Source organism: Ceratotherium simum, chromosome 1 (assembly GCF_057802395.1).
Source record: "Ceratotherium simum simum isolate JZ-2026a chromosome 1, ASM5780239v1, whole genome shotgun sequence".
Lineage (NCBI taxonomy): Eukaryota > Metazoa > Chordata > Mammalia > Perissodactyla > Rhinocerotidae > Ceratotherium > Ceratotherium simum.
Genome location: NC_141900.1, coordinates 45999037 through 46025202, shown reverse-complemented (window position 1 = coordinate 46025202; position 26166 = coordinate 45999037). Strand labels below are relative to the sequence as shown.

At 34.0% G+C, this 26166-nt stretch overlaps 1 protein-coding gene and 1 non-coding gene across 2 annotated transcripts in view; one reads left to right on the top strand and one right to left on the bottom strand.

Moving 5' to 3' along the window:
- THSD7A (thrombospondin type 1 domain containing 7A) overlaps positions 1-26166 on the top strand; it is a 673077-nt gene that overhangs the window by 295549 nt on the left and 351362 nt on the right. The gene's annotated exons all lie outside the window — the stretch shown is intronic.
- Positions 9616-9722, bottom strand: LOC147918193 (U6 spliceosomal RNA). Its single transcript, XR_015553493.1, has one exon. It is a non-coding gene; the product is annotated as a U6 spliceosomal RNA (small nuclear RNA).

The window sequence follows — 26166 nt, the reverse complement described above, 5'->3', positions numbered from 1 at the left end:
TCAAAGTGCTTATTAGAACATTATTTTAATAATCAATAATGGATTCCAGGAATATGGAAGAAATAGAAGCATAATGGGACACATAATGTGCTAAGGGAATAGGAAATATTTGAGGGACAGGATTAACAATAAAGCTTAAGAGCAGGTAAAAATGGTAATGAGCAGATGAAATAAGATATAATATTTTACACTCTATGAAACACTACATATTATGAGAAACCTCCCTTTACGAAATGTAAATGCTAAATAAAACATAGTCTAACATTAAAAAGTAGGGGTGAATTCACAAGAATGGAAAGGAAATTTGAAGGGACAAAAATAAAATGAGACTGAAATTCAGAGCCATTAACTCTACAGTGAAGCCAAGGCTGACTTGGAGTGTTTACAAATTTAGTAATCAGGGAATCTAGATTTTTGTAAAAAGCTGAGGACAAAAGAAAAGGCTATCGAAATGGGAGAAGTAGGCAGGTGGAATTGAGACCTCCCACTTAAAGCTCAGACGTGCGAAGAGCTACACCCCTCATAGAGAGTGTTATAATTATAGGTCTCCATCTCATATGCTTGAAGTTCAAAATTGTACTACCTAACAAAGTGAGAAATTAATTTACAGCAGCCCCATTTGAATCCCTTAGGATACGTGGTAAAAGCTACCACAAACCCAGAATTTACAGTATTCCTATAGCCTGAATATATGATCACAGTCTAAAATTGCAGTACATAGGGGCCAGCCCCGTGGCTTAGTGGTTAAGTGCACATGCTCTGCTACTGGCAGCCTGGTTTCGGATCCTGGGTGCACACTGATGCAGGACTTGTCTGGCCATGCTGAGGTGGCGTCCCATGTACAGCAGCTAGAAGGATGTGCACTTATGACATACAACAATCTACTAGGGCTTTGGGGAGAGAAAGGGAAAAAAAGGAGGAGGATTGGCAATAGATGTTAGTTCAGGGCCGGTCTTCCTCAGCAAAAAGAGAAAAATTGGCATGGATGTTAGCTCAGGGCTGATCTTCCTCACACACACACACACACACACCAAAAATTAAAAAAAAAAAAAATTGCAGTACATACACATAAAAGTCCCCCATGACTAAGACTAAAGAGAAACTACAGACAGCGTTATCAACATAGACTTCCACAAATTTCAGTGAATGGAATTGGCCACAGTCTATAAAATAAGTATGTTTAGAATGATTAAAAAATTAAATATGGAATGAAAACTTCTGAGAACAGAAAAAGATGCTCTCCAAGAAGAACAGGTATATTTGAAAGGGAAAGAAATTTTTAAAAATAGTAATAATTGAAATTAGGACTCAGTGGATCTTAATTAACAGAAGATTAGATGTGGATTAATAATTAGTTAAATGAAAGAAGATGAAGAAATTAATGCAGCAAAAACTGTTGGAAATTATGGAAGAAGTTGAGGGACATGGAGAGAAAAAATGAGATGATGTAACATATATCTAATTGGAATTTCAGATAGCAATATTTGAAGAAATATTGGTTGAGAATTTTCCAGAATTGATGAAAGATCTACCTCTTAAGATTCTTCAAGAAGCTTTAACAAAAAATCTCGGTCAGAATAGAAAAATACACATATATGGGTTTCTGGCAGTAATCACAAGCAAATATTAACAATAATTCTCTTTAGCAAGATTAGGAAGAGAGCCTGGTTTCAGAGGAGAAGGTATTCACTTTTATTTTGTAACTTTCTTTGCAATTTAAATTTGTTAATGCTGTAATTTTGCAGTCAACAGGGATTTTTTTTTAAACTTCCTTATCTTTAAAGAAACTAATACATGTTATAAAAAATGAACAGATAATAAGTGGGTAGTTATGGCCTGTATTAATTAACTGATGAGCCAAAGGGGAATTCTTTTTGCATTTTTAAATTTCATTTGAATTCTCCTAAAAGAAGAACATTTTTATTGTATTTTTGACATGGGGAGACAAATATTTCCTCTTTGTCACTATAGAGTATATCTAAGAAGGCAATGTTGCTTTGACATTTCTGGACCGTTATGTTTGTTGTTTTATAGAAATTGTAATATAGCAGCTGCAGCCATTGCTCCAGCTTGATCCTCTCTAACTCATTAGTTAGTTGACTTCTAACTGCCCAAATCTGTATTTATTTGTCTGAGAGCTTTCTCTGGCCACTAAAGTCTGCTTTTCCTGCCTGTGGAAGAGGCCAAAAATGCTAGGAAATTAACGTTCCTGGCAGGAGCTCTCAAACAATGGTCGATGAGGGGTGTTGTATAAATACCCCAGCTCCCTTGCTCCTCAGTGGGATGACTGTGAGTCATTAATTCTGTATTGGCTCTCAAAGTTTCCCTGATGAGATTAAGCTTCAGTTGCTTTCAGTGATAGCCAATTTAACTTTGCACCCTTCATTGGCTGTCCCCTTCTGTTTCTACAATGTTTCCTTTACCAGAAAATAAATTGTGCACACTCAAGTCATTATATTGGAGTTTGCTTCTGCAGGAACCATAACTAAAACAAAAAGTGCATAGATTTTCTGTTTTCGTGATCAAGATTCCAATAAAATAGATATTCACTAGTCATTCCAGTAAAGTGGAAAAACTTACAGAATGTGGGCATTCATTATAGAAAAGTATTCCAAAAAAACCTTGTAACATTGCAAAGAAGTCCCTAATACTGCAGCAGTCATTCCCCCCACTTTTTATAGCCATGGATGCCACAGCAAAGCATTTCATGGCAGAAAGGAGGAGAGAATCACAGACATAATTGTTTTTTATTCTACATTTATGTTTGTCTTTTAAAGCCACTATTAAAGCAGTTTCTGGCCTCAATTTAGTCAAGACCTTTGGTTAATTTAGATGATTACTATTCACTCAAGTTTGAAAATTTCAATGAAACAGACTTTAGGTTGTGATTTCTGTCATCTCTGATACTTAATGGTCATTGCTTTTCTTCTTTCCTAAATGTAAGTTTGCAGTTCATTTGGCCAACTACTAGAGGTTCTGAGAATGATTGACTGCTTTTTCCAGAGTGTGTGTGCGTGTGTGTGTGTGTGTGTGTGTTTAATTAAAAGTTTTCTTTGTGTTCTGCAATAAAGACATCACAGACCCATCTCTAAAAATATTTTTTCCTGTTGAATCCTAACATCGGGCTGATCATTTATGGCAATCTGGCAGATCATTATAACCATGGCAGATGGCATCAGACTCTAATCAGAAAATCCAAACTGAAGGTTCTAGATTTTCCTTATCTTTGTATCTGTAACAGTTCGTGGCCAAAGGTGATTTTGCCCCTCAGGGAACATTGTTCGACGTCTGCAAACACTTTTTATCATCATACTTGGAGCAGAGGAGAGAATGGTGGCACTGGCATCTGGCTGGTCAAGGCCAAGGATGTTGCTAAGCATCTCGTGATGCAAAAGAAAGCTCCCTGCAACAAAGAATGTGTAGAGTAGAGCTTGGGAAACCCTGGTTTATATGTTAGAAGAATTTGCGCATTTTTCTTTTAGTTTACAGCTACTTAAAATATTCAGATATAATTTTGCAGTAAATTTTTGGAGATAGAAACCTTCAATAACTAGATTTCAAAATAGAGAAGAAGAATTGTGGTGTTCTCAGTATAAAGCCAAATCCTACTGTTACCTTTTGTTGTTTATTTGTTAGTATCTCAAACACATGTTCGCTCGACATACAAGTAAGAGAAACACGTGGCTTGGCAGATCTTTCCAATTTAGGATCAACCTAGGTTTTGATAAGATCTTTTTCATTTGTAGCAAACACATGAACCATGTATGGGATAAAAGGGATTCTGGGGAAAGGTGTAATGGGAGAACAGGTTGCAGCATGACCTTCCCTTTCTCTATCTCCTGACCTTGTAGAGTGCTTTATACAGAATATTCTTCGGCTCTCTCATACCTAGAACCCATGTTTTGATTCTCTATCCAGGATATTTTATTGCTATATAATGCTCTCCATAAAATTAAAGCTCTCATTGTATTAATTATCCATTGCTATGTAAAAAAATACTCTAAAACAGTGGCTTAAAAAAGTAAACACTTATTTCACACAGTTTCTGTGGGTCAGGAATCTGGGGAATGGATTAACAGGATGATTCTGGCATAGGATCTCTCATGAGATTGCAGTCAAGATGTTGGGTGGAGCTACAGTCATCTGAAGGCTTGACTGGCGCTAGAGAATCCAGTTTCAGGGTGGCTCACTCACATGCCCAGCAAGTCAGATCTGGCTGTTGCCTGGAGACCTCAGTGTCTTGCTGCACGGACCTCTATATAGGGCTGCTTGAGTGTCCTCAAAGCATGGCAGCTGGCTTCTACCAGAACTAGTGATCTAAGAGAGAGCAAGGCATAAACCAAAATATTTTTCATGACCTAGCCACAGAAGTCAAAAACTGTCATTTCCAGAATATTTGATTAGTTACATAGGTCAGCCTTATTCAGTGTGGGAGGAAACTACACAAGACACAGAAACCAGGAGGTATAGATCATTGGGAGCGTCTGTGATTCTGGTCTCTACACTGCTGATATATTTGATAAAATATTTTACTACAATTAGCCCAAGTTTTTACTTCTTTCTATATGTCACAGAATATGTTCATAAATTATTTAGTTGTGTTTTATATTAATTCTGCAACCCATTGACTGATGACTCGAAAAGGAAAGAGACTAGAAATAGAGAAATCAATAAACAAGTTAATATAACGATTCATTCAAAGGAGGATGAGGACCAGGCCTGTAGAAGCAGAAATAAACATTGAGTGGTGAGAGAAGAATGGGAAGATGTGAGGTTGAATAAATAAGCTTGGGATTTAAATTAGAGGCATTAACTGCAGATCGTTCTGAGAACTTTTGCCTCTGCTTATAGAAAGAACATGACCTTAAGTAAGAAAAAAACACAGGTCAAGAGTACTTTTGAATGAATCTAGTTTTGATCCTCATGACCTTGATATGTCAGACAAAGAAAGTCAGATTAAAATATTCAGGAAGCAGCTGGAAACTTGGATCTGTTATATGGGAGTGGACACCTAATTAGAGATCTTGTTTGGGAATTAACTGCTAATAGGGATAAAGTGGATGAAGTTGAAAGAGAGAGAGATAAGAAGAGAACATTAACATTCAGCAGGAGTGGACATTTCTGAAAGTTGGATGAAATACTTCTTTGTAGTACATTATAGAATTGGTGGAGTAAACGCTCTTTTACAATTCAAGTAACTTGGTATACTGAAAAGAACATCACATTAGGTGTCAACCCTATCTCTGGTACTAACTAGCAGATTGATCTTTGGCAAATCATTTAATTTCATTTATCCTTACTTTTCACACCTGTTAGAGGCATAACCTAGGAAATCTCTACAGTACATCTAGGTCAAAAAGTTAATGATACTAATTATGTTTACATTTGTTATATATGAATGCTAATAGTCTTGTTCATAGGATTGGTATAAGAACAAAATGAGAATGTATGTGCAAGTGCTTTGTAAATTATTATTAATGCAGAGTCTCTATGGTATTTAAAAATTTAATAAGGATATTATACAGTTTGTATATATAGCTTGTCGAATCAGTGGTATATGTCTCAGTATATGATTTTAATGTGACAATTTCTCTTCACATGAAAATAGTTTCTAAAAAAATGTAGTGTGCAGTTATTTTCTTTTCATTGTCCCTCTAGGCATAAGGATTGAATTGTGATCTCTGAGTTTATACTCAGAGATCATTATTCATAATTTTAAAAGTGCTTCATCAGTTTTTAAAGGTACTTTTATTTCTAAGCTGGTGAATTTTCTAAAAGAAACTTACTCTTCTCTTCTTGCCCTACTCTCCCATCTTCTTTTCTGTTTCCATTTAGTTTGATCTCCTCAAAAATTAGAGACTCAATATATTGAGCTTTATTTTGTTGGTGCTATTAACCAAGTACAATTCTTTAAAAAATAGATATGAAAATATAGATACCCATTAAAAAAGTGTCACAACTTGGTTTGTCATAACTAAAGCATTATCTAGTGAGGGATAATGAATGGCTTCATTTTTGAATAAAGTGTTAAAATATGAGGAGGAAGTTTTTATCGTTTAGGAACAGGAATCTACTTAGTAGATTATCTTTTCCAAAGCTCCATCTAGAAACTGACACCCCAAGTCTGTTAATGTATCTCCTACAGAGAGAAGGGTTTTCTTGCTGTAGAACCAAGTGCAATTTTAACAGCTTCCATAGTGTGACGTATTCAGCATTATAATAGAAAAAATATACCAAGTTCAAAAGGGAGCCAAGGCACAATTCTCATACCAGTTATTTTATTCCTGTTACACGTTATTAATTTAATATAGATTTGTTGAATTTGTCTTAACTAATTCCTTCCTTACATCCATGGGCTTTAAGTGGTAGGGAATTCTATAATTGGACTTTTTATCCTAGATGAACATTGGAAATTTAGAAGACACACAAATAGGTAAGACCTAGGAATCATCTTCTCCTTTCCCTCCTCTAAGACCTGGTAAGGGGGATGACTTGCCCACATAGGTAGAGCCTCCGAATCATGTTAAAATACACTATGCCGTAGATGCTGGCCACAATTGGTTCAAGGCTACAAGGTAAAGTGTGTGTGTAGGTGTGAATTTAATTTACATTTGAAACATGGCTTTTGTTACATTGTTATGGCAGAATGATGGGCTTTCCTGTCAGTTTATTGGGTCTATTGGCTCTAATATCCCCTGTGCTGTCGGACATGTGAGCATTATCTTTATTGAATTTTGGTCTCTTCCTGAAAAAAAAGTGTAGTGAGTCTCTTGAAAATGTTATCAAATGGCACCAAATGTTCCCTTCTGATGGTTGAGACAACTATAAGTTTGCATCCTGTAAGAGAAATGGGCTTTTCAGAAATTGAGCTGAGCAATTTGTATTACTTTTTACATTTCTCTCTTACACATTATCTCTCGTGATTTGCTGTCATGCAAAATAAGCATCACTTTCCGTTCTGTTCTCGAAAATGATAAATTATATCTTTTAATGTTTTTATAACAATTGAGAATATATGCAGAATGAATGCCTAAATGAACAAATGTAGGATGGTTAAACTTCCCCATGTTAAATCAACTGCAAAATCTATAGCAATGTTTCAAAAGCTAATAGTGGTGCCACTGATGGCTGCAATGCCTTAAATTTAAACTGGGCTTGATAAGAAAGAACCACTAATAATTGGCACTTCATAATTGTAAACAACTCGGAATAACTTTCAAGCTCTTCAGTGTTAGCACTTTTATATGAAAGTGATTTTATTGATTGTCAGAACGTGTCTTTGGCTCTTTTAGAACACTTCTATAATGTTCCATCAGTTCATTCAATACGCAGTTATAATGTCTACATTTTCAAAAGCTGATTTTTAAAAAATTTTCGAATCGAGTATGACGAATGGAAAGATAAAATCCCAAGTTTTACAAAACATAGCAAATGTTAAAACAGAAGAATCCAAAAGAGAGAAACATGATGTATTGCTTCATCCCCCATAATATGCATTTCAAGTAGCTTCTATATAAAGTCATAAAACAGAAAATGAGATCTGACTATAGTGGACCACCCTTTCTGTTAGCAAATAAGGTTGTGAATAGTGACCAGATAATAAAGGGAGGGCTTTTTTTTTTTTTCTCTCTAGGGAATTCTGAAAAATTATAAAGCTGTCAACATTTTCCTTCCAGGCATTGTAGTCACAGCAGCTTGATGTGTTCCATTATTGGACTCATTTTTCATATGCAGATTCAGTCTCTGGGGCAAAATTTCACATGTGAGGTTAGAACAGCTTCTTCTACAAATTTGTTAACTGCCCTGGAGGAGAAAATGAAACATATGCCCTAACTTTCATGTTTCAGATCTTTGGTGGTCTGGAAAGAGGCAATTTTTTTTTCCCCCAATAGAAACTATCCAGAGAATCATTTTCAGTTTGCTTCATTGAAATTGCAACTCCCTTGGGCCAATCATGTCTTAGGAAACATCTGCCTCACCCTCAGAAGAGGTCTACAAAGGAAGACTACTCTACTAAAAACTAACCTTTTAAAAGAATACCAGATCTCGTTTCTTTTACTTACCAAATGTACCTTTTTAATTACAGTAGTGAGGGCATATTTTTGAGAAAATTTAGAAAATAGGTAACTATAATTTGAATGTTCGTATTTTTAATTAATCTATGGAACATTTTGTTGGAGTCCTTTTTTATTTTTTAAAATTGTAGTAAAATATGCATAACAAAATTTATCATTTTCACCATTTTTAAGTGTACATTTCTGTGGCAATAAGTGTGTTCACATTGTTGTGAACCAGCACCATCATCCATCTTCAGAATACTTTTCATCTTGCAAAACTGAAACTCTGTACCCATTAAACAATAACTTCCCATTCCCTCCTCCCCTCGGGCCCTGAAAATTACCGTTCTACTGTCTGTCTCTATGAACTTGACTATTCTAGGTACAGTGGTCCCCGCTTATCCCCAGTTTTGTTGTCGTAGTTTCAGTTACCTGCAGTCAACTGATTCGAAAATATTAAATGGAAAATTCCAGAAATAAAAAACTCATGAGTTTTAAATTGTGTGCCATTCTTAGTAGTGTGATGAAATCTTACATCGTTCCCCTCCGTCCCACCTGGGATGTGAATCATCCCTTTGTCCAGCGTATTTACACTGATTTCAATTCTTTGGGATATATACCCAGAACTGGAATTGGTGAATCATATGGTAATCCTATTTTTATTTTTTTGAGTAAACTCTACTGTTTTTCACAAGCTTGTACCATTTTACATTCTTATCAACACCACACAAGGATTCCAATTTCTCCACATCCTTGCCAATACTTGTTATTTTAGTTTTTTAAAAAAATAATAGCCATCTTAATGGATGTGTTTATTCCATTTTTTATTACAAATAATAGTGCAGTAAACAATCTTTTACTTAAGTCTTATATGTTTATTTTCTTAGAATAATTTCTAGATAGAGATTTACTGGCATAAAGGCAAGGCAAGGCTAATTGTATGATTCTTAACCAATTGTTTTACAAATTATTGTTCTAATTTATACTCCTGCTAGCAGTATGTGAGGGCCACTTTCACCAAATACTTGCCCCAATACTGATTATTATTATTTAAGTTGGGGTAATTTTATTGTTGAAACAGTATATTATTTTAATTTGCAGATTATTAGGTAAATTGGATTCTTTATAATTTCTGGCCATTTACTTGTGTCCGTGTGTGCATTTTTATGAATGGTCTCTTCATGCCATTTGTTCATTTTTCTCTGTGGGTTATTTTTTTTCATATCATAAATAATGGCTTTTTATTAACCGCTGTATATGCAATTTTTCTTCTTAATATATTTTTTAAATTTTACCATGTACAAATTCAAAGTCTTATGCATTCAAATATGTTTGATTTTTCTTCTTTGTGTAATAATTCATTATTTTCATATTTAGAAAGTCATTTCTCACTGTCTATAATAATTGTTAAATATTTCTCCTAATGCTGTTATTGTTTAGTATTGATTTTACATTTTTTTTTAAATTTTTTGTTTATTGCAGTAACATTGGTTTATGACATTGTAAAAATTTCAGGTGTACATCATTGTACTTCTATTTCTGCATAGATTACATCATGAAAAATATGGAACGCTTCACGAATTTGCGTGTCATCCTTGCGCAGGGGCCATGCTAATCTTCTCTGTATCGTTCGAATTTTAGTATATGTGCTGCCGAAGCGAGCACTTGATTTTACATTTAACTGTTACATTTATGTGGAATTTATTTTCTGTTAATGCAGACTCTAAGGAAGTATCTTTTAATATCTCAAAAATATCCATCCTTTCATTTCCAACAAACGTGATGATGCCTTTATTACAGACCAAATTCTTAGGTACACAGAGTCTTACTTAGGCTCTTCATTCTATTTCACTAATATTATTGTTGATTCCTGCATGAGTATCAGTGTTATTATTAAACTTTAAAAAAAATGTTTATTTTAAAACATAATTTGGCCTCATTGCTACACTTCTTCCAGACTTGGCTGTTGTTGGACTTTTATTCTTCAACGTAAACTTTAGAGTCACTTTTTCAAACTCCAGGAAAAAATATCGCTGGAATTTTCATTGGGAATTGCTTAGAGTAATCTGAGAATAATTGCAGTCTTTATAATATCAATTCAGTATATAGTCATGCATCACTTAACAGGGATTATGTTCTGGGAAATGCATCATTAGGCGATTCATCATTGTACTTAACGTTGTATAGTGTACTCACACAAACCTAGATGGTATAGCCTTATAGCATAGTAAATACATAAACCAGTAACATAGTCATTTATTTTCATTATCAAGTATTATGTACTCTACGTAATTGTATGTGCTGTACTTTTATATGACTGGCAGCACAGTAGGTTTGTTTACACCAGCATCACCACAAACACGTGAGTAATGCATTGCGCTATGAAGTGATGATGGCTATGACATCACTAGGCAATAGGAATTTTCCAGCTCTATTATAATCTTATGGGACCACCATCATATATGCGGTACATTGTTGACTGAAACGTCGTTATACAGTGCGTGACTGTAGATTGAAATTTGATGACTGTCACTTCATTTTCAATGTTTTAAATAAGCTATTTTGCATTGGCTATATTTATTTTCTATGTATGTCTTGAATTATAAATGTACACTATTTTTTTCACATGCCAGACTTTTCTCTCTGTATTTATAACATCTTTAGTGGCTTCATATTCTGTCATGTTTTTATATATTTTTTTCTAATGGGTATTAAATTAAAACTCTTTGATTGTTGTGACCATTTATTCATCTTTATTATAAGTGCCTAGAATGCAATTAGTACCCAAATTTTACCAAGTTGAAAAATGCCATTGTCAATTTTTATAATTGGGGAGAAATAGTTATAAATGTACTAGTGGGCTTTTAAATTATAAGTCATAAAGATGTTTCATAATGTTAATTGATGATGAATCTTTTAATGGTCAATGTTAATATATGTATCTTTTTCAGTCTTGACAAATTAGCCTCTGGGGGAAGAAATTAAAAAGGAAGGGTGTTACCGGATACTGGTATGAAGAAATTATCCCCTCTTTTTTAGCTTTCTATATCTCAAAAAAAATGCAACATTTTTAAATGTTCACATATTTATTAGGCAAACTTATAGGTACAAATGAATTTCCTTCTTTCACATATAACTATGTTTGATTTTTAAAAATAGAATATATTGCGAAGAATACTGTTTTTTACTGTAACACAAGTGATTTTATCTAGCCAAGAGCTCTTGATATATTTTAGTATATTCAGTATACTTGGAGATAAAGAGTATTAATCTGTAAATATTGACCTTGCTTTGGTAATTTTTTTGCAAAGTGTACATAAATATTCACTATTTTTAAAAAAGGACATGATGTCATGCATATTTTTCTCAAAAACCTGAAGTTTAGAACAAATCATTTAAACCACAGAATCTAGAATTATCTAATGATAATTGTATTTAAGATTCATTTTTCATACTGTATTTAGTCCTTGGAGTAGAACAGAGATTTCTAGGAAAATCTGAGTAATGAGAAAGTTCAAAAGTCAGATTGAAATTATCATTTGTCAGTTTCCAGCTGATCAGATTAGTCCTTTTCCTGGAGAACATTGGTAAAATGTAGCTCACTATCAGGGCTAACCTTGCTTTTTAAAGTTCACTCTTGACTTTAGAAAAGCAGAAAATGTATTTTGAAATGTCATGTATAGAATGATTTCATCAAGATCAGATATTGAGCAAATCTAAGATTGAACAAGATTATTGTAATTTCAGTTAAAATATAACTCTTGGAATGTTATTATTCCAATTAGCAAAATAAATATTTGGTTTGGCTTCTGAGTGCAACATTAATTATTTAAACACTAATCACTTAAAATTAACTTTGATCCTTTTATTGATTAAATAAGTCTTTGAGTATGATAAAGTATGGTTCAGATAAGTGAGAATACAATAATTGTATAAAAGTATTCATGATAATTTGATGTTATTTTTTCAAGTATTTTTTAATGCTTTATTTTTTAAATTTAAAGATCACAGAATTGTTGTCAATTCAGTATGTAAAAGAAGAACGAACACATAAGGAATAGTGGTATGAGTGTTTAGATCAGCACTATTCACAGTCAACTTCTAACATGTCTTTTGACATATCTCATAGTATTTCATATTAGCATGAAATGCAATAGTGACAAGGAAGTGCAATTTAAGTTTAGAATAATATAAATGAAATATCTAGTTTTCAAAAATGTTGCTTGTTTACATTATTTAACTTTTAAGATGCTTGAAATTAATGCTATATGTTGCAAGTAATCATAAATATATTTTTAGATTAAAGTTAAGAGAAGTGCTCATTGAAATATTTCTCATTTAGAATTAAGCTCCTAGAGAATAAACTAAATAGAGAATAAACTAAATTTGCAAATATTTATTGGATGTAAATAAATCAACTAGATATAAATAAGCTGATAAATAGAAATATTTATTGAGATAAAGAGAAAGAAAAGCTGTAGGTAGTACTTTTTAAATAGTAGGAACTCAAGAACTATTTGACAAAATTAATAAATCAACTGAGATCAGATTACATAGGGAGTACTAAATGCCTAGATGTTAATACTAGAAGTGTTCCTAGATAAACATACTCAATAGATTTTTGCTTAGAAAAGTGTGTTTCCCTAAGGACCATTTCTTGGAGGATAGATTCCTGAACAAATAAGATAAATGTCTAATTAAACTCATTTATCATCACAAGCTAATGTTAAATGGCAGCCCAGTGATAACCTTATGTACTCACTTTCTTAAGTCCCAACCCAGGGACCACCACAATTGATTATTTAATAATTAACTATTGTTTCATTACAAATATATTTGAAATGAATTTTCCAGAGTAGACTGCTCTACAAGTGATGATTTTAAAATCTATTAAATGCATTATGATAGGCCATGTGTTTGAAAGCATAAAGGATTGTGATGCTTGGCATGTTGAGGTTGTGTTCTAGAAAATTTGTAAGCCAAGTGATTGTAATTCAAAATATATATTTTCGTTTAAATACTGTGTTCTTAGATAAGGCTTCAAAAACAAAGTATTCAGTATTATACGTTAACAGTGCACAATAAATTGTCCTTAATTTTATCTCTTCCTTTTAAAAACTAAGATGTATATTAAACACATGGAAAATCTCCCAACATTTTTTAAATGAAACCATGATCTCAATGTCCTTGGTCAAGAAGTCTCTGTCCCTGAGCTCAGAATTGTGTGATAGAGTTGGAGACCACTTTTGGTCATACTCATCACTAATTTCCTAAATAAGTACCACTAGTCCCCAGGAAGAGAAAAGTGACAATGTAACGCATATCCTGAAAAGAGGCTTTGAGTGTCATGCCTTCCATCCTCAAGATTCCTAACCATCCCTCTCCATTCTCAGACAGTTTAAATGACTCCATGTTACCACAAATATGCGTTGCATGCCATTGCTTATACATTTCCTGTGGCGACAAGCCGCTTTATGATTGCACCAGTGATATTAGCACTGGAGATAGATATGGAGAACTTATTAGGTGGTCTTGCCTTATGACAAGCATATGGTTCCATTTGCCAATATCTCTTGATATATTGTAGGACAACTAGCATTGTTAGTGGCCCAAGCTCTTTTGCAGATGAGATTTGAAGGCAGATAACACACAATCTCAATGTTAACAGAAGTACCATCGTTAGATTAGGATACTAAATGGTCTGACAAGTGTGGTCTCCTTATTTAAATTCTGATTGAATATTTCTTATCAAATATTTCATGCACATCTAACTGGATTACTTTTATTATAAATCCTTTAATTGTAAATGAGCTTTCTCACATTACAAAATATTTAGAGAATAGTTAATATCTTTATTTCATTCCTTTTCAGCTCCTCATTCGTACTGTAAAAGTGAGAAAATATCTAAGATTTCATGAGGTCATCTCTCATTCCAACTCCTTATACCTTGGACCTCCTCCCAGACTCCTATCTCCCTATGCTGAGCTGTGTCCTCCTTGGGCTTTTCTCTTCTCCAACCTATTGTGTTCCACCACAAAATTGCACTCAGATCTTTCATTTTCTAACTACAAGGAAAGCCATAAAGCTGTTCTTCATTCATTAAACTTTCAACAAGAGTTAATTAAGAATCTGTTATGTGCCAGGAACTCTTCTAGATTTTTCAGTGAACAAAAAACCCAAAAAATCCATCCCTCTTGGAGCTTACTTTGGGATAATGCATACAATAAAAGAAAAAATACTATATAATCAAATATATAACAATTTGAAAAGTGATATAAAAAAAGAAAATGTACAGGATGTTAACAAGTATTGCAGCTCAGTTACAATTTTAAATAAGGTAGTTAGACTCATTGAGGTGTCTTTAAATAAGCAATTAATACATCTAGAGGAATAATGTTCCAGGCTGAGGGAACAGCCAGTGCAAAGGCATACCTGACATGTTAGATAAACAGCAAAAATGCCACTGTGGCTGCAGTGAATTAACAAAAGAATTATAGGCAGAGATCAGAGAGATTATGAGGAACCAGATTATGTTAGGCCTTGTAGGCCACTGTAAAGAATGGCCTAATTCTGAATGAAATGGCATATTGGTGTAGGTTTTTGAGCAGAAGAATAGCATGAACTGATTTTTAAAAATTAAATTGTCTTAAACCCACAAAAAAGTTGAAATAATATGCAGTGTACCCCTGTACACCCTTCCTCTAGATTCATGAACTCTTTATCTCTTCTCGCAATTGCTCAGTCTACACATAAACACACACACATGCACGTACACACACACTTCCACTTGCCAAGTCATTAGAAGTTGTCTAGAAACCTCCTGACACTTCCCCCTAAACATTTCAGTTTGCATTTCCCAGAAACAAAGACCTTCGACTACACAGCCTCATCACCATTACCACACCTAAGACAATAACTAGCAGTTTCAAATTTCCCAGATTTTCAAATTTCCCCAATTTTCCTTAAAATGTCCTTTTTCGCTGTGTGGTTCTTTAATCCTGAATAAACCAAGGCCCACGCATTGCGTTGGCTGAGATGTCTCTTTGTTCTCCCCTGATCTGAAGTAATTCTGCCTCCCTCCCTTCTTCATGGCATTTAATCTCTGGAAGAATTCAGGTCAGTTGTCCTGTAGGTCACGCCTCATTTTGGATCTGTGTGACAGGCTCCTCATTATTAGATTCAGGTCATAATATCATAATATACTTTGCTTCTTTCATATATTCATTACTTGGCTACTTTGGCAGAGAAAGTCAAACTTACATTTACAAAGTCCACATGACGTTCATTTGTGTAGTCTCTATAAGGACAAACATTGAACCCACAGAGTTATTTCTAGAAGTCATATTTAGTTTAAATGATAAATGAGACTCCTGGGAGAGTATGATCTTGGGTTCAATACTTTGTGAGTTTGCCTTGGAAAGTTGTGTCTTATTTACCTACTTCATTTTTCCCATAGGGCAAGCAGTTGATTTCTAAATTTTGGAACATTTCTAGTTAGATGCGTTATTGATGAAGTCGCTGTTCAGATCTGATGACAATTTAATATAGAACAAAACTGGATTGAGTGACCTTTGCTGCGATTGATGTTGGCCTTTTTTCTTGTTAAGTGACTGGACAATTTATCTAACTTATAGGAAATGTTGTGATTGCTAAATGGATTGTCATAGATAAAGATATACACCATTCATCTTGAAAAGGTTCACCAGGCAATAGTAATAAGAGAAGGTCAAGGGGCATGGGACTTCATAAACCTTCTTTTAAAATTCATTGTCCTTCTACACATAAGTAGTTGCATTTTTTTCGCTTTTAACTATTTACTTGGAGTCCAGTATCACTGAATAGTCACTGTGCACACCCAATGGTTAGAATATGTTTCACTGGATCATTACGAAGTCAAATTGTTTAGATTTCTGTCTTGGGTAAAAAATAATCTCTGTTTATTCTTTGAGATGGGAACTCAGGCTCAGATAATTATTATTATTCAGTTAAGTTGCTCAGGTTCTGGCCTCTTCCTAAGGAAAATTGGATTTATTTTCTTATAGTGCCATACATGTTCGGGATATGTACAGGCTAGGAGGGACGAACTATAGAGTCAACCAAATTGGACGAACCAATTTGGGAAGAAAATGGAAGACTGCTGCTATGTACTTGTATGAAACTACTCAAAGGAACCAGTCTTTCTTCAGGAGAATCAAAGCAGGTGAAATGTATAGTGTTCTCACTTAATGACAGAATGTGTGACTAAAATAAACTAAGAAAATGTAGTTCAAAGACAAAATTTAAGTTGGCAATAGCTGAAGTTCTTTCTCTAGAAATGATTATACAAACCATATATATTTTAATTATTCATTAGCCTAAGCAACTTCCAAGCAGTAAAGCATTTGTTACTGACCTTATGTAATTAGCTATTCTTCATAGGCAACTGGTCGCCAATAGGACTGATGAAAAGAGCTGTTTATGTTGCTATTTACTAGCGAGTCTCACTAACACATGCCAAGGCTGGGCAAGTCTTTTCTGGGTCTTTAAAATTTTAAAGCATATTAGTAAGTCTATGAGGAAGGGTCCTAAGGTAAGATAACAAGTTGAGATGTGAACATCAAAAGTTCATATCTCTACGGGCTAAAAAATGATGAAATAAGGTTTATCTTTCTCCTTTATAGTGGACTTTTAGCTAATCAGTCCCTGAACTATTTTATGTTAATGAATCTGTATGTTTCTATACCTTATTTACCCATTTTCATATATGTTTCTCACAAAAATGAATTTTTGTTTTTGGTGGATTTTTCCTATTATTCACTTCTGATAAAATGATTTACACATTATTTATCCCGCATACTTCTGTATATTTAAACAGTGTCTACTGTTTCTTGGGGTTATCATTAAGAGTTTGAAACCATTTCTCCCTACATTGAGTGTGACGTTTTAGCCTCTTGAAATCCTTGTCCTATTTTTCATAGTTTTTCCTAATTTTAGATTTAATGAACTGTATAACCAGGAAAATTCACTTAAATTGTCTGAAATTTAGTTGTTTTATTAGAAATACTATAATTACTCAAATTACTATAATCACCCATAATTAGTCAAAATTATAGTGAAATCAAGATTTGCATTTTAATTATATTTCAGGGTATTGATCTTATCCTCTTTTTGATGTTTTCATGAGAAACTACATAAGATGATTATAATTCCCTTCCCTTCCCTTTATTTTCTTATTTATCCATTTTTATAGTATAGATTATTTGTAAATATTAGTTATTTAATTTCAATTGGTATTATGTAACAAAGACAACCATGTTGTCAAATACTGACCCTGTCAGTCCACAACCTTTCTGCCTTAGTGTGAGTCATTAAATTTCTGAGATTTAACATAGGATTGAATAATCATGTTGTACCAAATTAAATCTCTTAAAATAATAAAGTAGTAATTATGTATTTAAAATTAAGATTTGCAGGATTTATCTATACTCTTTCTGATTTTCGTTTGGAAAGAAGGAAGAAAAATAGAAAAGGGAGGAAACAATTTAAAAATATAATGAATAACTGATCATACAGTTTAAGTTCTTTTAAGAGTTTTGTAAAATCTGACTTATCTTCATAATAATCATAGTCTTATTGTAACTACTTCAAAAAGCAAATTTTATGTTATGCTTCCAACTGACATGTTTTTATAAAACATATCATCTTTAAATCCTGATAAAATGAGCAATAGAGAAGAGCTTTGAGAGAAGCTAAAGCAATTATTGAAATATCTTTTTCTGAAAAGGCAGGAACAATATTTAATGATCAGCCACAAATATTGCTATAATCATTAAGGGAAATTTGTTCTAAGGGTAAGTCAAGGTGGTAAAAACTAACTGAATTTTTATTGTTAGAATAAATTAGAAGAGCTAACAAACCTTATTAATCCATCTACTTGACTTTTTGAGTAGACAGTTTTAGGCACTATGCTGTGTGTTAGGTTTTATTTATATAACAAAAATACATACAAATATATACACAAATACAGACATAACCATACATTGTAAAATATTTTTAATTTCTATGAACACAAAGGAGTAAGCCTCTAACTCAGCCTAAGGGAGATATGAGCAGCAAAGAATTACCCCAAGAAGTGACATTTTAGCTGAGACCTGAAAGTTGAATAGAGTTGGTGAGGTAGAGGAGGACAGAGATGAGAGAAGGCATCTGAGGCAGAGAGAACAGCATGTGCATGTATCTGGCTGTGGGGTGGTTTGGTTACCAGTAGGGCAGGTATATAGTTTGTTTTGAGGGAATAGTTGTAAAGGAAGATATTAAAACAATTCAAAGTATTTTTTGTTCGTTTGTTTTCCTCGGTGATAGGAATATGGTAAAGAATTCTGAGCAAGGAGATGACATTAGAAAGACAATTGTGATATTAAAACGGAGAATGGTTTGAAGGATGTTTGTGGCAAGAGTAAGAGGCTTTTAAAATTTGTCAGTTTCCAACTCTTTCATAAGGTATTACTTCCCATTCACTTGTTAATACAATCTCCTCAAGGACACAGTTTATATATATAATGAGATAAGGCTCCTTATTTAAAAAGTCCATGCTAAAAGCATCTTTGTGAAATAAGCTCTAAGAAAGTGTGTTTCTATATAAGTGATTCTATCTGAAAGGATGTATATTGACCAGAATTGTGATGGTCCAAGATGTTATATCTTTTCAACTTTAGATTAACAGATTTTAGATTTATCTTCCCCACAAAAGAAGTAGTAATTTTTTTTTTTTGAGGAAGATTGGCCCTGCACTAACATCTGTTGCCAATCTTCCTCTTTTTCTTGTTACTCCCCAAAGCCCCAGTACATAGTGGTGTATCATAGTTGTAGAGTTGTAGCTCCTCTGTGTGGGATGCCACCTCAGCATGGGTTGATGAGCGGTGAGTATGTCTGTGCCCAGGATCCGAACCAGCGGACCCCAGGCTACCAAAGCAGAACGTGTGAACTTAACCACTACGCCACCGGGCTGGCCCCAAGAAGTAATAATTTTTATATCCTGTTTAACCACTAGTGAAATGTGTTTTATTGATGAAAACTGAGGGTAACTTCTGTATTTATAAATGAGTTTACTTTTTTTTTTTGCTGAGGAAAATTTGCCCTGAGCTAACATCCACTGCCAATCTTCCTCTTTTTGTATGTGAGCCACCACCAGAGCGTGGCCTCTGACAGATGAGTGGTGTAGGTCTGCATCTGGGGACTGAACCCAGGCTGCCAAAGAGGAGCGCACCAAACTTAACCACTAAGACCCCAGGGCTGGCCCAAATAAATTTACTTTTTAAGAATTGAGTATAAAGGTGTTAAACAGTGTTTGATATGATTGGAGTATTCCTCAAATTCTAAAAACAGCAATTAAATCTTCAGGCTCTGCCCAAAGAGTTTTTTGTTTGTTTGACATATTTATAATTTCGTGTTAGACATGTTGGTAGCTTATCATCATTTTAGCAATATGACAAGTTGTATTATAAATTAGAATACTATAGTTGAGTAGTTTTTGTGTTCCAAAATATGTAAAGTTAGTGGATAATTAGCTTTCAAGTCCCTTTTTAAAAAAAAAAAAAATGATTAGGATCATGTTAGAACAAATTTAAACCTCATAAATTATTTCCAGTTAAAAGTAATAATTTTCATTATCTAGTTTTTAATTGGTTGTTTGGTTGTTTGTTGATATTATTAACATAGTATGTGCTACAGCCTCTGGTACAATATGAAAGCTGTAATAAAATCTACTGTAAACCATCCATGAAGGAGACTTTTACAGATGTTGTAATTATGTGAGCCTAGAGGCTACATTGCCGTAATTGGCCTCCTGTGAGGCTGGTGTTCTGCAATTGTTCCTGGAAGGTCAGCGAACAAGAAGATTAGATTTCACAACGTTTGCATTTGTTGACTGATACTTTGAGTTAGCAACATCCACATAATGATGAACAGCAAGTCAAGCTTGTATCACTGTTCTTTGGACATGGAATGTAAAATTGTATCCAGTTTCTTTTTTTTTTTTCCATTACACATTCAGTAATGTTAATATTTTTGAAATTACTGTGTGGTAAATATTACTGGATGTTCTTGTTTTCAACACATTATGTTTATTCCTATCTCTGTGTAATGTACTCAGCTCTTTTTGTAACCCTCTAAATCTCTCCAAATATCATTTGATTAATTATTTTCAATCTTCTAGTTTGGAAGTTTGACACTTTATCACTATTGTGATTGTATTAGATATTTTATCAAAAATATTTAACAAATTCTAAAGTTAATTATTATTTTTCTCTTCCTTCCCAAAAATACAAGTACCTTAGAATGCTTTGAATGTAATCACTCCTCCCCAACTTATAGGATGTTGTTTATCGTATTTAGTTTTTGCACTTTTTATCCCCTAAATATTAGATATTTCTATTAATTCTTTATACAGTCAATAGTGGCTTAAATCTATCTACATATATTTACTGTTTCTCAGATCTTTGAGTTCAATAACTTCTTTATGAAGCATATTCTTTAGAAGTTCAATTAGTGAGAATATGTAGTTGATAAACTGTCTCAATTTGTGGGTATCTGAAAACATCTTTAGTTTACCACTATTATGAAATAATGCTTTTCACAGTATACAAGTCTAGGTTGACAGATTTTGAGAAAATGTAATAGATTCCTTTGTTTTTGTTGTTCTGCTTTTAGATGTGATTTTTTAAAAAAATTATACTTCCAAAGATTCTCTTGACTTCCTGGATCTGAGAACTGTTATCTTTTATCAATTCTGAAAAATTTTTAGTCATTCTTTCTTCTAATACTGCTTTCCCTCATTCTCAGAACACTGATTAGATATGTTAGACCTTCTCATTCTTTTTCTCCTTGTCATACATGTGCTTACATTTCTGTGTCACACTGAATGATTTCTACAGATCAATATTTCAATTCATTAATTCTCTCTTCTGCTATTTCTAATCAGCTGTTTAATATTCTCACTGAATTCCTGATTTTAAGGATATCTTTTATTTGTGATTATTTTATTGGTTCTTTTTCAAACTATGTGGTCATTTTTATAGCCTCTTTTTTTTTTCAGCATACTTTTACTCCATGCTGTTACTCTTTTAAGCAAGTAAACATTCTTACATTATGATTCCATTATCTGCTGTCTTTCCACATCTTAACGGTAATGTGTTGTTTTTTTTTACTTTTGCTCATGTTTGTTCCTTTCCTGTTGAACTCACATTCCTTGGAACATTATTTATGGAAATTTTTTGAAGCCTGGGTTTCAAGTATTTTCTCCAACAGTGATTTGTGTTTTCTTCTGCCAGGTCCCTGGATCACTACTAGCATGGGACCACTTTTTTTCACTTGAGGTACTTTTGGCCAGGGGTCAGCAAATTACAGCCTGCAGAACAAATTCAGCCTGATGCCTGCTTTTATGAATAAAGTTTTATTGGAACACAGCCACAGTTATGTTTTGCCCTTGGCTGCTTTTCCTACTACAAGGGCAGAATTGAGTGGCTCCAACAGAAACCATATGGTTCACAAAATCTAAAATTTACTATCTGGCCTTTTACAGAAAATCTTTGTTAACTACTGCTTTAGACCATACAGATAGTATGAATTCTGCCCCAGCTCTTTAAAGGCAGATTTGTGGTTATGAATTCTCATAGGAGATTTTTTTTTTTTAATTTCCTTCCACGCAGACACAGTGATGTGACAGAAAACTATCTTTACCCTCTGTCTTTAGTTTATCAACTGATGGATTCTCTTGGTGAGAGTCCTGACATCCTGTACAGGTCTTTAATTTGATTTCCCATTTCGAGCTGCTTTAGGATTTTGTCATATGTCCAGTACATCTTTAACCTTTAAAGCCAAACCCCATACCATCAAAGATGAATGAAAAAATACCTCTGGTAAATATAGATTTCAGCATCTACTTGTCTCACTGAATTCATGTTTTCTCACCATTTCTGCATCTGAGAATTTCCCTTTTCTATTAGCTCAGCCATGCATTTAAAAATATGCATGTTATATTTTATCTAGAATTTCTAGGTGTTCTATACTAAGAGGAGTTCTCCAGACAGCAGTTCCACTTTGTTACCAGATATGGAGCGTGACCTGTTTTGGGAATGATCTCAAGCCGTACTTCTTCCTTCAAGCTGTTGTAGCTTGAACCTACTGGCTTTGGATTCAGACCGCTGGGCATAGCTCACTGTCCACCACTTTCTCTGTGTGTGACCTTGGGTGAGTTATGTAACTGCCAGAAGTCCCTGTTTCAGTTCAGTAAAATAAGAATAATAAATGCACCCATTTCTTAGGGACTTGGTGACAAAAGAAGTGAAAACTTATGGAAATATAAATGCATATGTATATATAATGTTAGCACCTTGCTCAGCAACAGTAAGTGGTTAGTAAAAGTGATACCTAATAATTATTTTTATTATTATTATATTGGCTTACTTCACAAATAATTAAGCCTATCCTTAAGTTACTTATTCTAGAATCTAAAAATCACTAGTTAGCATTTTACTATCCTCTAGGGGTAAGAGAATAAGTATCAAGATTCACATATTACACATACTTTATAAAAGCTTATAAAAGATATTTATTCTAAGTCATAAGAAATCTTGCGATGGACAAAAAGAATGAGAATATCAACATTCTGGAGAGTCAAAAGACACAGCTCCTAATCTGCCAATTAATAAAAAAAAAAGTACCTCTAATCTCAACTACTCATCCTGGGGAGTTTTATGTGGTAGTTATTTGGAGCAAAAGAAAAATAAAGGAAGAGTTGAGATGTCTGTCAAACCACTCTTGCTCCTGCCTCAAAGTCTATTATCAACAAGGAAACAAATGAGGTTCTTTTAAAATATAATTAGATTATCCTCAAGAACTTCAGTGGCTTCCCATCTCTCTGAGAATAAAATCCAAATTCTTTACCATGATTATCTAAGCCCTGCATGATTGGACCACTGCGTGATTTGGCTCTCTGATCTCATCTGCCACTTTCCCATCTATTTTAGTCTCCAGTCACTTCTACCTCCTGGCTATTGCTTGGCAACCTAAGGATGCATCCACCTCAAAGTGTTTGTACCTCCTCTCTCCTCTGTTTTGGTCATCTCAAATGTTATATGTTCTTGGCATATAAAAGGGATTTAATTAATATTATTTGAACAAAGGATGAATTCAAACCCAAACTCACACAGACTGCAACATAAAAATATGCCCTTTCCCTCGCACCACACTCTTTTCTTATTTCTAACTTCTGATTCTGTGTTAAGTCTTCATATTTAAAGACTTTCCTCACTTTTCAATCTGATGCTTAGTATTTATGTTGTTTCAGCTATGTTCTTTTCTCCACAAACATGATTTTGAATTTTGCCACTGACTACCACTTGACAACTTAGCCTAAGGGCACTCACCCCCTGCCCCCCATCATGTTTTTTTCTGGACTCATGAGTGAGATCCAGATACCCAATGTGTATCAAAATAAATCTAAACTTCTGAAACTGGAAAACTAGATTTTAATATCTAAGTGATGGAATCTGGGGGATGGGTGTCCAAGACAGAGATGAGGGTTTGCAAGTAAGGAAGAAGCTGTGTCATTAGTTTGAGGGACTACATAAAGTGCATAAAAAGTTGTGTTTCCATTGCTTTCTCTATAGACTTTTTCTCAGAGTCTAATATAAGCTGCGAGAGGACAGGGATTTTTGACTCTGTATCCCACACACTTAAAACAGTACCTATTACATAGTAGGGCTGAATACATATTAATTGAATTTATAAATAGATATGTTTTGAAGGTAAATTCAACAGCATGTGCTTGTGGACTGGATGTGATAAAGTGAGAAAGAAAGAATCAGTAATTGAAAGGATAGTTTTCATTATAAGAGAGAGAGAAGACTGGGAGAGGAACATGTTTATGGGGTAAATAAAGGGTCTATTTAGGACATGTTAAATTGGGGATGTGTATGAGATATCAAAGTGGAGATGCAGAGCAGACAGTGGATATATGAATCAGGAATTAAGGGGAAACGTTGGAGCTGGAGATATTAATTTTGAAGTCATCCATGTATGGCTGGCTAATGGCTGTACTGGACGGTGAAGGATTCTCTGAAGGGCACTTGTAAGAGATGGGATGTGCTTTCAGAAGATTATTTCGGCAACAGTGCAAACAATGAAAGAGAAATGCAGAAGAAACTACTAGAAGTGGGAAATTAATATTTTATGCAAAATAAATGCAAAAGGTAAAGAAGTCCTGAACAAGAATAGGAACAAGAGGAAAAGAAAGGCAGAAATGGCTTCACAAGCAATTGAGGAGGTGGGATCTTCAGATTTTAGTATCATACTGGAGATTGAGGGGAGAGAAGGGAAGGGATCAGAGGAGCCCGAATGTATAACCTGGTGCATCAACTCTGTAAATAAAGGAACTAGAATATAGTGACATTTAAAAGCATATTTAATGATAAAGTTGCTTTGAGATGGGTTGAGTAAAGTATCTTTTAATCATATTAAGTAGATTTTTGCTGAAACATGAAAATATGTGTATCTGCAAAATTTTATTTTGAAGGTGGCAGTCTTTTCAGGACTGCTTTTAAAACGTATCTGGCATATTTTTCTTTTTATTTCTCTAAAAGTTGTTATAAATACATAATTACATTTTGATCTTTTCCTACTTTATTTCAAGTTATTTAACTGAAAACACCTAGATATGTTTCCAAGGAGTATTTCTTTGAAATTTAAACATATTAAAAAGTATGTCTAACTTATTATTATAGCAAATGAACTGCACAACTCCTGTGCTTGGAATACATGCATTTGTTAACTCAGAAATATTATTAAATTTAATTATCAACCCTCAAAGTGAGTGACACAGCTGGTTTCCTAAATATAACATTCTCTTTTTATTTTGCTATTAGATGATATTCCTTCAACTGTTATTGAAGGTAGTAGACAAACAAGCAAAAAGAAAAAAAAGATTTTCTGTTGAATGATCTTCAAATAAATATTGTGGTGGTCGTAGAGTGTATTGCTCAGATCTCTATTTGAGAGAACTTGCTGCAGGAAGCATGCTTCACTGACAGCCCCCAGCTGCCACGCCTTTTTATCAACTGTAGTGTTGATGCCAAGACCATGCTTCCCCTGGGCTATTCCCAGCCAGTGACTGTGCACAGCAGAGTTGCTAGAGCCAAGACATTCTACTCGACATGAGATTCTTTTAATTGGTATTTTTGGTCCAAGCACTTCCCATCAGCCTAACTGAGACTTCAGAATTGTGCCTCAGTCTAAGGCTTTTTCTATCCAATCTTTTCTTCTCTATCTCTGCCATGGGTGAGAGAACTGCATCAGGATCTGAGAGGCTCTACATGACTTCTGCCTCTTCCCTTTTAGCCTTAATAGGCATTTTCCCCCACAAATATCTTGCATATCCAATCCCATCTTGGCGTCTGCTTCATGTAGGACCCAAGCTGACACCACTTATATTATGGAATTCTTAGATTTAGGATTTTTGCCTATGACCACATACTTTTCATATTCATGCTTTTAGTTGGAATTATAGTAACTGAACATGGGTTCTTGCTGTTTTGAGAAATACTTTATTCAGGATTTGTATGAAATGTCCACCTATCCTATGCCATGAACCTAAACCAGGGTTTCTCAACCTTGGCACTAATAATATTTTTGACTGGATAATTCTTTGTTTTGGCAGGCTGTCTTATGCATTGTATGAAGTTCAGCAGCATCCCTGGCCCCTCTACTCAATAGATGCCAGTAGCACTGTCCTCTAGTCTACAGACATTGTCAGACGTCTCTACACGTTGCCAAATGGCCTTTTGTAAGCAAAATCATCCCCAGTTGTGGAAATATAATATCTGGTAGAATCAATCATGACCTAGGAAATAAGAGAAGTTATGGCCATTACAACTAAAATAGTAAGAAAGCTGTTTAGGAGATGGCACCAAGACGAATTTTGAAGAATGACAAGGATTTGCTTACCTTCTAGGCAGGATTAATTGCATGACCTAAATCATAGAAGCAGAAATAAAAGCACATAAAAGAAAGTCCTTTCCAAGGAGAACATCTTGGCAGAATCAGAAGAAAGATCCATACTGGTAGTGGTGCCGTA